Below are 16,912 nucleotides of genomic sequence, written 5' to 3' on the forward strand. Positions count from 1 at the left end.
TCAGTTGAATCATGACTGGTCATACCCAGGTTCTGTAATCTTTGATGCCCTTGCCTAACAAAAATCTGCCAATCTCAGTTTTGACATTTTCAATTGACCTCCCCTCAATTGCTTTTTGTGGGAGAGAGCTTCAGATTCCCACCATCCTTTGTGTGGAAGAGTACTTCCTGACATCTCCCCTGAATGGCCAACTCAAATTTTAAGATTATGTCCCCTTGTTCTTGAGTCACCAACTACATTTTTTTGTTTTTTGTGACAAACTCATAGCGGGCTGGATTTGAACTGTTTGATAAGCTAGCAGCAAGGAGCCCAGGAGCGCCTTGAGGAATCTGGATATTTCAGCAGTCTGTTTGTCAGTCACTTTTCAACATAGCCATGACATTAGCAACTGACTTCCAAGTTTCCTACCCAATTAGTGCGATTGGCTATGACGATGACCCTCAATTAGTGCAGTGGGATGTAATGATGACCCTCAATTAGTGCAATGGGATGTAATGATGACCCCCCAATTAGTGCGATGGGGTATAATGATGACCCCCAATTAGTGCGATGCAGTATAATGATGATCCACATGAGTCTATCTCAGAAGAACTATTTAAAGAAATTCTGATAAGATTAAAGTTGAAGGACTGTGCAATTGTTTCCAGAAAGCAAGATACTGCAGAAATGTACTCTCAACAATGGAAGACTACAACCTGCTTTACTGAGGTCTTCCATGAGCTAATAGTGTGGGCTGTCAGGGCCCATGAGGGATTTACTTCCCTGGCAACTGGAGGAAGAATTCTGTCACAATGAAGAAGGCAGCATGGTGGGAATACAATGTTACGTCCCCGAATCCAGTGCCAGGAAAGGTTTAATGATCTAATTAGGTCAGGAAAGGTGAGTGATGTGGCACATCCAATTGTACCCTAATGTGCATCTATACCCAATGCCCTCACTCTACTTTCACAAGCTTACTCCTTTACATCACTCCTCATAGAGAGACTGGTGCACCTGCAGAATAACTTGCTGTGTCACAGATCTCCATCTGACCATTGGTACTCACTCTCGTCTTAATGCAAAATCAGACCTTTCCCCAATCACACACCACAGATGCAGTCAATCCATCCACTAAACATATTCCATTATTCTCACTCATAGGTTTCTTCTTTCCCTCCTTGCATGAGAGAGTGCAAAACACGAGGGAGAGGCACAGAACCAGAAGTGGACGTCCAGTCATCTCCATAATGACTGGGGTATAGAAGGAGATGTTGGAGATGAGGTGAGTCCCAACACATCCAACCATCAGGGATGGAGAGATGGGAGTCTCCAGCTACCTGGCGATGGAATTAAATTACACATAACCACATGGCAAACGACACTTACTCATGCTGAATGATGAGATAAGTGAAATAGAATGGTAAGAAATTAGGAAATGTAGATGTACAAAGGGACCTTGTCCATATGTCACTGAAAGCTAGCATGCAGGTGCAGCAAGCTATTCAGAAGGCTATTGGAATGTTAGCCTTTATCGCAAGAAGATTTGAATCCTGACGCAGTGAAATCTTGCTTCAACTGTACAGAGGCTTGGTTAGAGCACACATGGAGTATTGTGTGCAGTTTTGGTCCCCTTATCACAGCGAGGATATGCCACAGGGGGAGCGCAATGAAGGTTCACCAGATTTGTTCCAAGGATGGTGTGACTGTCTTATGAAGAGAGATTGGGCAAACCGGGCCTGTACTCTCTCGAGTTTCAAATCAAGAGAAGTGAGAAAATTGAAACCTACAAAATACTTTAAAGGAATAGACAGAATGGACGCAGGTACGATGTTTCCCTTGGTTGGGGAATCTGGAACCAGGGGACACAATTTGAAAATAAAGAGAATGCCACTTACAACCAAGATGAGGAGAATCTTTTTTGCACAGAGGGTTGTGAATCTTCAGAATTCTCTACCCCAGAGGGCTGTGGAAGCTCAGTCATTGAAATAGAAAATGATAGATTTCCGACTAACAATGGGCGGATGGTTCCTAGGTAACTAGGACTACCAACTGATGACACTAATTAGGAGTCAAGCCAATGATGCAATCCATCCGTAATCCAATCAAAGTAACCTAACAACAAGAGCTGTCACTGAGCCCTGAGCACTTAATGGATTTTTTGCCTGTCATGTATTCAACCCCCTCAATTCATGCTGTCCCTTTTCCTTGCATTCACTGGCAAATTCCATAAAGCCCAGGAAACCACTGCACTCAGAGTTAAATTCCAAAGACAAGTTAAACTAGCTGCTATGTGCTTTTTTACATATCCTCATCGACAGCCCATCTCTCCCGAATAGGTTTCCTGCTCGCGATCAAACACATTGAGGTTAAAGGCAGAGGTCAGCAGTTTCTGCTGTCACTTCAACGCACCATCAACTTCGGCCTTTTTAACTGGCCCTGGCTGAAATTTCCTGCAACCTTCGACAACATGCCAGGAGGCGGGAATACAGAAATAATGCAGAAAGGCGTGGGGGAGGGGTGCCTGAAGTCTTCCCTCCGCCATGCCAATTTGCCAGCAGCAGGTACTGGCAGATCAGGTTGCCAGTTAAGAGGCCATCATTAAAGTGGCTACTTATTACCTCTGTGAAAATGTTGTCCAGATTGGGAGTGGAGGCCACATAAGAGACCACTCAGTGAAATCAACTGGCCTCCATTGGGTCCCTCCTTATGGGCACTCCATGACCCAAGCAGGTGGTCCCTGGTGCCATCGGCACCACGGGTGCTCAATAACACCTGTCCCAACCCCCCGGAAAGCAGGCCCCAACATCTCCAAACCCCACCTACCTTTCTTTGTGCGTGCCTCAGTCCACTGAGGTACCCTTTCCTGAGGGCCTTGTCACATACGTTCGAACAACTGTCTAATTACATGCATTTCCACTCAAAGAAAGGCCTTTGATCAAAAGACAGGATAAAGGCATGGGAGTTCGAGGGCAATCAGTGCAGAGATTATAACAAAAAAGGAGAATTTCGTTTTCAAGTCACCATAATAATCACCAGTCACATGAAAGGTTGGAAAACTTCTGAAAGGGGCAATTCTTCACGCAGAGGGTGGTGCGTGTATGGAATGAGCTGCCCGAGAAAGTGGTTGAAGCAGGGACAATAGCAACATTTCAAAAGCATTTGGATAAGTACATGGATGGGAAAGGATTAGAGGGATATGGGCCAAATGCGGGCAATTGGGATTAGCTGGGAGGGCACCATGGTCGACATGGACTAGTTGCGCCAAAGGGCCTGTTTGCCTGCTGCATTGCTCTGTGACTATAGGTGGAATTCTTCTGCCCTGCTGCCACAGAATCGGAGTGGGTGAGGGGCAGACAACGGAAATGTCCCTTGACCTCGGGTGGGATTTTCCTCGCTTGAGCGAGGCCATAAAATCTCGCCCTATGACTCTAAAAGAAAAATAAGATCAGTAAGCAATATTGCAAAGTTACTGTTCTCCTTTAGACTAGTCTAAATTACTTGAAATTCAGTTGAAGATTACTTTCATGCGATTTGTTATAAGGACAGTTTAGCAATGTTTATGGCACTTACCAAACTCACGATCATTTTTTACAGAGAAAAGAATATATACAGGGAAACAAATAAACTTACACACATTCCATAAACAGCTTCTGAGTCGTGAATGAGAGTTGCTGAATCTCAGCCAAATCAATTACATCCAAAATGATGTTATTTATATGCAGATACATTTTGTGACCTCAAAGTATGAACTCTCCATTCAGCATCAGGGTTAATATTAATCTAACTTAAGAAACATGACAGGAAAAAGTTATGCTCCAGGAATCATTTGCAAATAATTTGGAATACTGTATTTAGAAATATTGTAACTGAACTCATTTCCTTTTCTGATACTTTCAAAAGCCAACAAACCATGCCTGAAAATTACTTCCAGCTATTAGATTCACCCAATGCCTTCATAATCCAGTTCACCAGATTTTTTAAAAGATCACCTCAAACTTTATTATAAGTTTAAAATATTAAAGGATTTAATTTTAACAAAGAATGCCAAACCAATTTGTCAATGTTGTAATAGATATTGGCATTATGCTCTCCTCCACATAATGCCTCAATTGGACAAGATATTAATCATAGCCCCAAAGTTCTTTGAATGAGAAAGGGGTGCAGCATATGCACTAACTGGGAAGTGGTTAATATTTTGGGGAAGATCCTCCCTCCTTTTCCCTCAAGGTCAAACATTGCAGCGAAGTGGAGGACATGCTTCTTCCAATTGTCTCCACCAAAGATCCCACGAGTTCTGCCTTTCCCGTGACACATAGAACATATACTTACATGCATGGGTGGCACAGTGGTTAGCACTGCTGCCTCTCAGTGCCAGGAACCCGGGTTCAATTCCGGCCTCGGGTGACTATCTGTGTGGAATTTTTGCATGTTCTCCCCGTATCTGCGTGCGTTTCCTCAGGGTACTTTGGTTTCCTCCCACACTCCAAGGATGTGCGGGTTGGGTGGATTGGCCGTGCTAAATTGCCCTTTAGTGTCAGGGGGATTAGCAGGGTAAATACCTGGGGTTACGGGCATACAGCCTGGGTGGAATTGGATGTAGACTCGCTGGGTCAAATGGCCTCCTTCTGCACTGTAGGGATTCGATGATTCTATGATTACACAAGTTTAGAGGTGGGGTCCGAATAAGTGCCACCCTTTTGGGTAATCTGCAAGATGTTTTCTCAAGTTCAGCATTTGCAGTTTCTCCCATTAGCAAACCTTTCACATTCCCATGATCTGAATAGTGAGATCTAAAGAGTTTAGTGGAGAAACCTTACTTTACGCACAGACTAAAAGGGTGTATTATGTGCCATAACTGATTCTACTTCCTTTGGTTTGTATATCAACCTAAACTTCAGCTCCACCAGCTGGTATCAGGTGAATGAAGAGTAAACAGTCTAACACAATAAACTGTATATTTTTCTACTATCCACAAGGCACAACAATGGTAAAGATACCTTTTCCCTATATAGGCCTTGAAATTCCAATGGATTGGTTGAGTTGAAAGCCTGAGAGCTATTTGAGCGGCGAGCACAGTTGGTATTGGGAATCGATCCGATAGTCTCCGAATCCTATTGAAGTTCCACTGTCAATTCTAACAAGCAAGAGTAAGAGAAAATGCATCTATTTCGAAAGACTGTTGCCAGCAAAAGGATGCAATTGGAAGTTGATGACATTATTTATCCTAGCCCGAGGGGCCATCAATTTAAGATATGCCATTTTAAAACAGGGGTAAGTTAAATTAGTACATAAGCAAAACCGGTGCAGTATTAATATTAATTTTAAAGTTCCATTATGGTATTATACAGAGTCCAAATTTTATTTCGGAAAGGTTTCTTCTGTCAATTTTTTGTTCTTTATTCTTGAGGATCCGATCTTCATTGGAAAGCTCTCTTTTTGACTGAAGAATTCAATATTATGAGCCAAGGTGCAAAGGCACTTTGAAGAACAGAGCAGTTTTTAAAGTTTATTTATTATTGTCACAAGTAGGCTTACATTAATGCTCAATGAAGTTATTGTGAAAATCTCCTAGTCACCACACTCCAGTGCCTGTTCGGGTACACTGAGGGAGAATTTAGCATGGCCAATGCACCTAACCAGCTCGTCTTTCAGACTGTGGGAGGAAACCTCAACACCCAGCGGAAACCCACGTGGACACGGGGGGAACATGCAGACTCCTCACAGACAGTGACCCGAGCCAGGAATCGAATCCGGGTCCTTGGCGCTATGAAGCAGCGATGCTAACCACTTTGCCACCATGCTGCCGGGAGAGCTTTGTGCTGCAGTTCTAAGAAGCTGGAATCCTCTTCCTCTCCACTATTGGGATTATGATATTAGTTTGCAACTGATCTTAGGTGAACAAATCTTATGAAATTATGAATATCCTTTAACCCATGAGGGAGGATCCTGAACATACTGTAAGCTGTCCAAAATGGTGTCCTGGAGATTGATCTTGGAATCAATAACACGCTGTTTTCCCCATATACTGTCATCCACAACTCAATACTGGCATATTGAAGATGCGTGCCCCTTGGCCTCTATTCACACCAGCATAAAACTGATTCTGCAGGAAGCAGGCAGAGGTCTCTGTAACTGCAATTCACGGCAGCCTCTCAGTGTTGTGGATAGGCCATCTTTGATATTGCCCTCAAGGAAAGCACTGCACTGTCAGCCATCTGCCATCTGTCTCCTGAGAGGCTTCGCAGTGCCTTCCTACACGTTTGATGCTTTGTTAGAATTCTTCTTTTCACAGCGAAGCACTGAGACGTTCTTCAGTCAGAGGCTTCGCTCAGGCACATGCTGCTCCCTTCCCAATATCTCAGCCTGTAAAAAAAAATGCAAGTTCAGTGAGTGAGGCAACATCTACGGAGATAACAGATGAGACATTTTGGGCACGGAGCCATCTTTACAGTTAGGTGATATGTTTGGTGAACAGCACTGAAAAAGTAACAGGAAAAAGAAAGGTAGAACGTAGAAGATAAGCAACAAAACCACACAAAACCTGCGTTCTGTTCCTTTTTAAATGGTATCATCCAATTTGTATATTCTCCACGCGTTCATGTCAGCCACCAGCAGGGTTTCCCAATCTGCCACAACGGGCACCAGCGGAAAATCCCGTGGGAAATTCACACCAGCATAAAACTGATTTTGTGACTGATCACCCTTACAAAATACAAAAAGATAAAACTTATGAATCAAAATGAGACAAAAATACCTTTTTTGTTATCATATTACTCTCTCTCTGTCTTATGGTCTGTACTGCACTGCCTAAGCAGTGCTCATGAGGAATGAAGCTTTAAGCATTATTGATCTGAAGAATTGTTTTCTATTGATTTGTTTTGCACAGAACATTGTCTAAATACATGTGGGCCGAGGTTCACACATTGTCCCCTCTATGTGCTTTTTTTTGTGCATTTGCAGTCATAATTACAAGTTGCATTTCTACAGTAAGCCTCAGTATGGACACTGTCCCAAGTGTTTCACAGGGGAAAACAGGTGCTGAGTTCAGGACAGATTTAGGAAGAGGGACCAATAGATCTGTCAGGGAATGATAGCTCTGTCACACTGCTGCAGCGGGTAATATGATGTCAATCAGCTGTTTCAACTGATTCGACGCACGGTTTACAAACTTGGAACAGTCAAATCTGCACAATGGCCACTCGCGTGCTGACAGTAACATCGGTGGAACTCAACTAAGTGAGGATTCAGCACGATTACATCCATCAGACAACCATGCTCTGAGTGATGCCTCCTGTTACACTGGTCCTTGCCATGGATGAATCATCTCTCCTTTCTTTCATACACCCATTCGGGGAGCAGCAAAAGGGTTCCATCACCCAGTTCCTGGACCACAGAAGGGGAATCTACAGATACTGATATTGTTGGCCCCTCACAGTTCTCACCCACACCCTCCACCAGTGCAGATACACACCTCAATAGGACCAAATTCTAGTGTCGCTTCAGGGTCACAATCCGGTGAGCACATTGCACTGTCCGATCCACAGCAGGCGGAGGCAGGGACATGCCAGCACTCGGAGGGTTGCTGGAGGCCAGGAAGTTGCTGAGTCTGAGTCAGGTAAGGAGCCTCTGGACTCGGTCATACCTCAGTTGCTGGAGCTGCAAAGATAAGCTCAGGAATATCAGGAAAGGATGTCTGCTGCATTCGGAGTGTAGGGCATGATGGAGGATTGTGTCTATCTTCAGGCTGAGGTTATGCCACCATGCCAATGCACCAAGGTCAACGTCAGTAATGGGGCAACCGCCATGGAGACCTTTGTCCAGGTTATCGGTCCTGTGCTGCTGCAGGAGCAGTACTCCATTGCTGAGGCACTGGCTGGCATCCATCAGTGTCAATACCAGAGGCAGGTGGGGCTTCTGGAGTTCAGTCCAGCTGCCCCTCCCTTGGGCACCATAGGGAGGAGGATCAGTCGGGTGCACACTCTGACTCTGGACATGTCCAGCCTTTCCAAATCCTAACTTCCTGTGACCCCAGCAGCTCCAGCTCCTCAGGCTGGGGTGAGTAGCACTGACATGAGGTGGGACCCAGTAAGCAGGCCGGGGCCCTCCGGGTCTTGGCCCTCCAGAGTATGCCTGCCAAAGTCATCACAGACAAGAGGGTGCAGCAGTTAGCCTCCGCCTCTGCTGTGGATATTGGGGATTCAGCAAGACATAATAGCAGGCTTAGAAAGGCCAAGAAGGTCTTAATGAATAGCAATTATTGTTGACCATTGTAAATATATTCCCATTAATGTCTCTTTGTCTATGGCTTCTTGTTATGGTGACCCCTTCCCCACCCTCAATCCCACATCTCAACTGCATTCCTGAAAGATGAAGGTGAGGTAATGAAGGGACGTGATGAAGCCTACCAAAGGATCAAGTATAGTTAAAGTTCATGTGCCCGCTGTTTTTTAAAGTTTATTTATTAATGTTACAAGTAGGCTTACATTAACACTGCAATGAAGTGAAAACCCCCTTGCTGTATCTCAGCAGCGTCTCCACGATATGACCCTCTTCATAGAGCATGTGTGTGCTGAAGATCACAGGCGTGTCCTCACAGCATCTTATCATCATCCTCTTGGAATCCCATGGCAATGAGGGCCTCACAAAATGGCCAGCCTTGCTTGGCCAGAGCAGCGGCCTCATTGCCTCCATCTTTGCATTCCAAGACCTCAGTATCCTCATCACCTTCGACTCCCCCTTATCGGAGGAGATGTGCAGTTCTTCCATCTCCTCATCATTCAGGTCCTCCCCCCCTTGGCATCAACAGGCTGTGTCGCACACAGCAAACCAAGATAAAGCATAATAACCTTCTGGGGAGTGTATTGGAGTGCTCCATCAGATCTGTTGAGGCATTGGAACCTCTTTTTCAGGATACCAATGGTGTGCTCCACCAAACTCCGGGTCGCAACATGACCCTTGTTGAACCTTTTCTCAGCAGGTGTCCAAGGCTGCCACATGGGGGTCCCAGGAAGATATCAGGAATCTTAGACCTGCTGCGGATGAACACGGACAGTCATGGACACTGTCTTTGCAGGGACATTTGCCAGTGTGGTTGAGTGGATTTAAACTACATTATCAGGGGGATGGAAACTTGAAGGCAGATTTGGATAGGGCAAATTCAGAGCTAGGAAGCAGGGGGAGACAGAAAATTAGCAAATGTCTGTAAAAAACAGAAGAAATAAAGGTTGAAAGGTTTAAAGCATAGGAATTTGTCAGTGTTGAAAAGGTATTTATTTATAGTGAGGAGTATAGATAACAATTCCAATGAGCTGAGGGCACAGGTAGACTCATGGCAGCGTGATATCATTGCTACAGCTTAAAGATGGGTAAAATGGCCTCTCAACATCTTGGGGTGTATGGTTTTCAGGCTGTACAGAGAGGGGCCTAAAAAAGGAGCGCGATTGGCATTATTGCTTAAAGAATCAATTACAACTTTGAGGATAGGATTTTGAGGGATAAGGGGGTATCTGAGGTCTGGGGGTATGGTCGGGCCTCATTAGAGGTGGGAGGGGTGGGGCTCGTACCTCAAGAGGCATGTGTAGGATCTCAGGAAGGCTGTTGGAGATGTTAGACTCGGCTGGGGGGGGCGGGGGCGGTGTCAAACCTCGGAGGGGAGCTTGGCGGGGAGAGAGCATTGGACCTTGGGGGTTGTTGAACCTCGGTGGGTGGGGGTCGGGTCGGATCTGCCTGGTGAAGTCAGTTAGGTGGGGTGAGGTCATGTTGGGGGGTTGCGGGGTGTGACGTCGGGTCGGGTCATGGGGGAGGGTTGGTCCTTGAGTAGACGTTGGAGGTGAGAGCTGAGCCTGCAGTAGGAGGGGAAGAATCCCATGCGGGGGAGTTGGGGGGGGGGGGGGGGGGGAATCTCATGGGGGAGGGTTAGGGAATATTGTGGGGGGAGGGGGTTAGTCAAGCGGTAAAGGGGATCCAGTTGTTAGTTTGGGTGGTGGGGGTGTAGGGGAGCGGTGGGGGGAGACCCGTGGCAGGGTCGGTCGTGATCTTTACAAAAAGTTACAAGAGCTTTTAATTCTTCTAACTTTTTTTCGGTAACTATTTGTGTGAACCAACCAACAAAGTTTTTTACTCTGTCATTTGATGGGATGTGAGCATCGCTGGCTAGGCCAGCATTTATTGCCCATCCGTAGTTGCCCTTGAGAAAGTAGTGGTGAACTGCCTTCTCGAACTGTTGTGGTCCCTGAGGTGTAGGTACACCCATAGTGCTGTTAGGAAGGCAGTTTCATGATTTTGACCCAGTGACAGTGAAGGAACGGTGATATATTTCCAAGTGAGGATGGTGAGTGACTTGGAGGGAACCTCCAAGCGGTGGTGTTGCCAGGTATCTGCTACCCATGTTCTTCGAGATCTTGGCGGTTGTGGGTTTGGAAGGTACTGCCTGAGGAGCCTTGGTTAGTTCCTGCAGTGCATCTTGTAGACAGTGCTCATGGCTGTGACTGTTCCTCGGTGGTGGAGAGATTGAGGGGGCGATTCTCCTAACAAAATTCTAAATGCTGAATTGGTAGGAAAAATGGCGTAAACCATGATTGTTTTTGCAGTGGGAGTTCAGACTCGAATGTCTGTGCAATGCAGAGGTCACAATCATCCTGGCCAGCCCAGGCCAGGTCCCTCGCAGTGCTGCCCCTCCAAACATCCCACGGCCCGATTGTGGCCCACACAAGCATTCCCAGGTCAGCCCCAGCACCCCACCCCCAATCCTGGAGCGCCCCGATCTCCAGCAACACTCCCCCCATCAATTACGATACCCCCTCCACCCCAGCAGACTCCTCCCCCCACGGGAGGTAAACCTCCCCACGGGAGGCAGACTCCCCCGGCAGACCACCCCCCTCCAGTCCGCCGTGATCGCTGGCCTTCCTCCAGCCCCGACCGATCTCCATGCAGAGTGGCAACATGACCCCCCCACCCCCACTGATTGCTCCTAAGTCCCATCCACAATAGGCCCCGCCTTCTAGTCCCCAACCCCAGCTGGTCCCACCCCCTTGGCACTACCTAGTGCCCCCTGGGCATGGGCACTTTGCACCTTGGGCAGTGCCAGGGGCACCACCCCCCCCCCCCCCCCCCCCCCCGCCGGCTGATCCCTGGGAGGTGGGGAGGGGGGGGGGAGGCGCTCGAGTGCCACCCCCTTCACTCCAGCGGTGTCTCCCGCTAGTTCCCCAAAAGTGGGGAACTACTCTTAACCCCGCCAGAGTGAATTTGTACTGAGTGGGTGGGAGATGCTATTGGGCTCAGAGAATTCTGTCCCGGGCCCGATACTCACATTTAAATTACATTGAAAATAGATTTAGCGGGTCAGACTGGGAGAATCGCCTCCTGAATGTTTGTAGAAAGGGTGTCAATCAATCAGGCTGCTTTGTCCTGGATGGTATCGAGCTTCTTGAGTGTTGTTGTAGCAAGGGGAGAGTCTTCCATCGCACACTTGCCTTGTAATGGTGGACAGGCTTTCAGGGGTCAGGAGGTGAGTTACTCACCACAGGGTTCTTAGTCTTTGATTTAAATCTGTGACTTAAATGGCATTTTCGCATGTTTCACAGCGGAGAGCAAGTGCCCACCAAAAGTTTCCAATTGCCATGCAAACCTCACAGCTGTGAAGTTCTGAGAGGGGTTCTCCAGTGCTCCTTCCAGGGACTCCCCTCCCCCAATCCGATGCTGAGGAGCTCAATGGTTACGGCCCACACTATTTCAATGCAATTACTGAGCTGGAATCTAGGGGCTGCACAATGTGAATGCCATTGGAAATCAGAAGAGGGTCAAACATCTTAGCAATATCCCCGAGTTGGTCCTATGAACCTTGATGCACTTTTCAAGTGTTTTCTCAGAAGTTCAGTCTCAGGAGATTGTGTCTCAGCTGTAAAGTTTTGGAGGATCTCTATTCACTGCAGGAAGCAGGTTTAAGATGTACAGCTCCATCTGTGGCAAAGAGATTGACCCCAGCTCTCAGCTTTTACACTACAGGGATTTGCTACAGATCAACAAAGTCGCTGTGCATTCCTTTATGAGGAAAGTCAGCAATGCCCTCTTTGACAGGGCAACTTCGTTTATACAACTGACAGCAGTCCCAGACAGAGGAGCAAGAGGATGATCAATCTTTTTTACATTGCTGTATTTCCCAGGGTCTGGCACCATTGTGAACATTATTTCTCTCAAATGTATGATGTATGTGATCCCAAAAAGTCTTCCATTCCTTAAATTTGCAGCTCATTTGCAATGACAGTGTAGTTTCTTGAAAGTGAATTCATCATATTGCAAACTGGCATTTTTTTATATGCTTCATCAGTTCTATTTTCACAACAATGGTAAAGGTTAGGATGACTATTAGGTAACAAACGTTAGCGGAGATTTCCAAGGCTCATGTTACCGCTTTGTAGAGCCACCAGTCCTGCAGTCAAGCTTTATAATGAAGTACACATGAACTTTCCTTTAAAGATCATGGGGAACGTGAGGGTTGTACCACTGGGACGGCCTACCTCTGAACAATGCTGGGACTAGTGTTCTTGCAAACTACATAACTAGGGAAGTAGATAGGGTGTTAAACTAAATAGTTAGGGGGGCGGGGGTGTGGCGGCACTGGTTCTGTAGACAGGATATGTGGACTTAAAAAGCAAAAGGATATGACAGCATTAGAAGGCAACTATTTAGGTAATGTACCCAGAGCGTGAGCAGGAAGGAACAAATAAGGTCAAAGAGGGGGAAAATGCTAAAAAGGCAAAATTGATGGTTCTTGAGTTAAGAGCATGTAACATTCAGGACAAAATAAATGAATTATTTGCACAAATTGAAGTTAATGGGTGTGATCTTACAACCATACAGAGATGTGGTTACAAGGAGATCAAAACTGGAAAGTAAATATTCAGGGTATATTTCAGACATTCAGTGTGGCTTTGTAGAAGATAAAGGAACACAAAATCTATCTTTTCCAAACATTGGCAGAAAAAACCATTGAAATGCAAAATGACTTCTGCTGATGTTTTATTGATTATATCAAAACATTTAACACAATCACCCCATAAAAATGCTGGAAGACATTAACATCAAAGGGAACAATTTTTGATTAATCAGGAATGTTTAATAGTGTCAGGTAGTAATGATCAGATATGAAAACAAATTTGGTGACTGGAAGGCAATCAAAAGAGGGGTTAGACAAGGCTGTATTTGTCAACCTGGCCATTCCCCCCTCTACAGTGAATGCATTCTCAGATGAATTGAAGGGTTGAAGTGTGTAAAGACATCAACAACATCCACCAGGCCGACAACACCTCACAACAATACCTGAAGACGACTAGCAAAAGTCAATTGATACAGTTGTAAAGAAAAGTGGTAGATACAGGCTTACACTCAACTGCAAACAAACATAGACTATGGTAATTACAAAGAGAAAGGACATTTCTGTCTACACCACCACAGTAAATGGAAGCAAGTAAAACATGTCAATAAATTCAAATATCTCGGAACCTTAATAACATCCAAAGTCAAAAGAAATACTGAAATCCAAAAAAGGATTGGAGAAGCCAAAAATATTTTTCCAAAATTAAGCAACATTCTCAGAAATGTCAGTCTTGAGTCGTGAAAAGAGAATCCCTGTACTAAAATGTTATATGTCCGCTCACTAATGAATTACGGATGTGAAGCTTGGAGCAATGGGAAAGAGACGGAAAATAACATCAACAGCTTTGAAATACGGTGCTCAAGAAGAATCCTAAGGTGGGTTGGGTGAAGAAAAGAACTAAAGAAGTATTGAATGAGGCCGGAAGAACATGAGAATCTCAATTAATATCAAAAGAAGACAAATAGGGGGCAATTTTCCAAGAAAACAGGACACATTGACGATGACAACCCTATTCTAACACTTTTTAAATTCTGCTATTAAAGGTTTGGGGCCTGATATGTAGTTGGTCTCTGCCTGAGGTGGAGTTGGCCTTTCTTTTAGGGGTCAGAAACCTTGAGATGGACAGACTTTAACATTTTGTTATCCATTTTTTAGCAGCCTGGTCCTGCCCTAAATTCTTCAGCATTTATACTGTTATTACACTATGATGGCACTAAAACACTCAAGTTGGTTTAATTTTTATTGCATTGAATACGTTTCCAATTTTCTCAATAATGCAAATCTTATGACTGCCAAAATCTTCTCAGTCAGAAAAATGGTTGAGAACATTGGTCCAGCAGGGTACCATGTGTGTACAAACCACACTGCTCCAAGGAGACCCATTCTAAGAAAATAGGCATCGAAGAGTTGTTCCTCTCCAAGGATTCCATTGGAAATCTTTGCCAACTTCAGAAGATTTGTGAATTTGTTCTTCTGGGAATTACCCTTCCTCACAGCTCCTTCTTTGGCTTGGTGTTGATAGTTTTCAGATGATGTTTCCGTGAAGTTCCTTTGGTGAAGGAAATACAGAAATACAAGTTGCTGTTATGGAGCTTGGGCCCCACTGACTTGAGGAAGCAAAAGTGGTGATTGTAGCAACAGCTACCAGACCTGGTGCTTGTTACTGTTACTGGGACCTGTCAAAGGTAAACCAAAGAGCATTTCAAGAAGATGGAGAGCAGTGTAACCAGTGTGACATTAGTTCCTTGAAAGCCCCCCACCCCACCCCACCCCACCCCATGGCAGTGGCTCACTTGCCCTTTTGCGTCACTAGAGGTTAGTTCTAAATGGTACTCACCTGCTTGCTCGCCCTTGCAATCCATGGCACCTGAGCCACACTTCAAGGGACCAGTAGTGATTTGTGCCTATGTGACTTACCCATGTGACTGTGCAGAGGGATCTGGGTATCCTTGTGCAAGAATCACAAGGAGTTGGTTTGCAGGTGCAGCAGGTAATTAAGAAGACAATTGGAATGTTGTCCTTCATTGCTAGAGGGATAGAGTTTAAAAACAGTGAGGTTATGTTGCAGCTGTATAAGGTGCTGGTGAGGCCACACCTGGAGTACTGTGTACAGTTTTGTTCTCCTTATTTGAGAAAGGATATACTGGCACTGGAAGGGGTGCAGAGGAGATTCACTAGGTTGATTTCGGAGTTGAGAGGGTTGGCTTATGAGGAGAGACTGAGTAGACTGGGGCTATACTCATTGGAATTCAGAAGAATGAGGGGAGATCTTATAGAAACATATAAGATTATGAAGGGAATAGATGAGATGGAAGCAGGGAGGTAGTTTCCACTGGCAGGTGAAACTAGAACTAGGGGGCATGGCCTCAAAATAAGGGGAAGCAGAGTTAGGACTGAGTTGAGGAGAAACTTCTTCACACAAAGGGTTGTGAATCTGTGGAATTCCCCGCCCAGTGAAGCAGTTGAGGCTACTTCATTGAATGTTTTTAAGGGAAGGATAGATAAATTTTTGAACAGTAATGGAATTAAGGGTTATGGTGAGCAGGCGGGTAAGTGGAGCTGAGTCCACAAAAAGATCAGCCATGATCTTATTGAATGGCGGAGCAGCTCGAGGAAAGATAGAGAGAAACAATTCCCATTGGTCAGGGAGTCCAGTGCCTAAAACTTAGAGCTAGGTTTAGAACACAGCCTAAAAGTTATAGCTAGGTTTTTCATGAGTGAACTTAGGAAACATTTCTACACACAAAGAGTCTCAGAAGTTTGGAGGTATCTTCCACAAATGGCAATTAGCTAGGTCAATGGTTAATTTTCGAATCATACAGTGCAGAAGAGGCCCTTTGGCCCATTGAGTCTGCACCAACATGTGAGAAACTCTATCTTTCTCTCTATCTTTCCTGTAGGTTCCCCTCAATATCTTAAAAGTCTTGATCAAATCCCCTGGTATTCTGTTGTAATGTGCTTTGATGTGATAGCAGTATACCATCACTAGGTGGGAAGTTTGTCATGTGGTCCAGTTGTAGTTTTACTTGTGCCTGAGTAGAGAACACAGCACACACAACTCTGTTGCTGAAGTTCTCAAGCTTTCTACCTTTGTATGGCTGTTTTTTATGTGACCTCCCATCTAATCCCATTTACCAGCACTTGTCCCATAGCCTTGAATGTTATATTGTACTTTAAATTTTAAATCTGGGACTGGTAGATTTTTGTTATGCAAGGGATAAAGACCAACATGGACCTATGTTACAGATCAGCCATGACCTCATTGAATGGAAGAACAAGCCTGAGGGGCTGAATGGTCTTCTCACGTTGCGAAGTTATGTTTTCATAACCCTATCTCTGAACATTTCCTTGTTGCATACAATTGATGTCAACTTTCCTGCTAATTACTGATTTCTAGCAACATTAGTCATTCTAGGTTCATAAGCTTGCAAACTGGGTTGACTCAACTGGCTTTAAGTGTTGCTATTGTGCTGATTTGTATTTTTGATTTGTGTATAAACAGAAAATTCCAAAGGGAAGCTCTAAATCGAAAATCAGAGTTCATATTTATCCAAGTACAGTGGAGCCCCGTTTTAACGCGATGGTTGGGGTCCATAAAATATGATCGCGAATGTTATCGGGATCGCGCTAAATCACTAAACCAGAAATAGCAAAAAAAAGGGTCCGTCGCCCGATCGCGTAATATCCGATTTCGCGCTAAATCGGGGCGTGTAAAATCGGGGCTCCACTGTACTTATCTCTGCTAAGTTTGGATTCATATCTAAGCAAGTTGGAGGGCATGTATTGAAAATATCAAGACTGCAAGCTTACTTTGAACAAGCCTTCATCAAGAAAATGTTGCAGTTGATTGCTTCAGGGATTCACATATGTTTGTGAATAACAGTCTTGCCTGACTTTTTAAGGAAAAACGCTCACATTTCTGTTATCTCAAAAATGAATCCAATCTTTCCTTGTTAAAATTATCCACGGCCAAATTTGACGACCTTCAATATGGAAGGCACCGTGAACTGAAGGAGTTATTTCCAACAGTATTAACTTTTTTCTGAACAATGTTTCCGT

The sequence above is a fragment of the Mustelus asterias genome, chromosome 1 (genome assembly GCF_964213995.1).
Source record: "Mustelus asterias chromosome 1, sMusAst1.hap1.1, whole genome shotgun sequence".
NCBI classification, from domain to species: domain Eukaryota; kingdom Metazoa; phylum Chordata; class Chondrichthyes; order Carcharhiniformes; family Triakidae; genus Mustelus; species Mustelus asterias.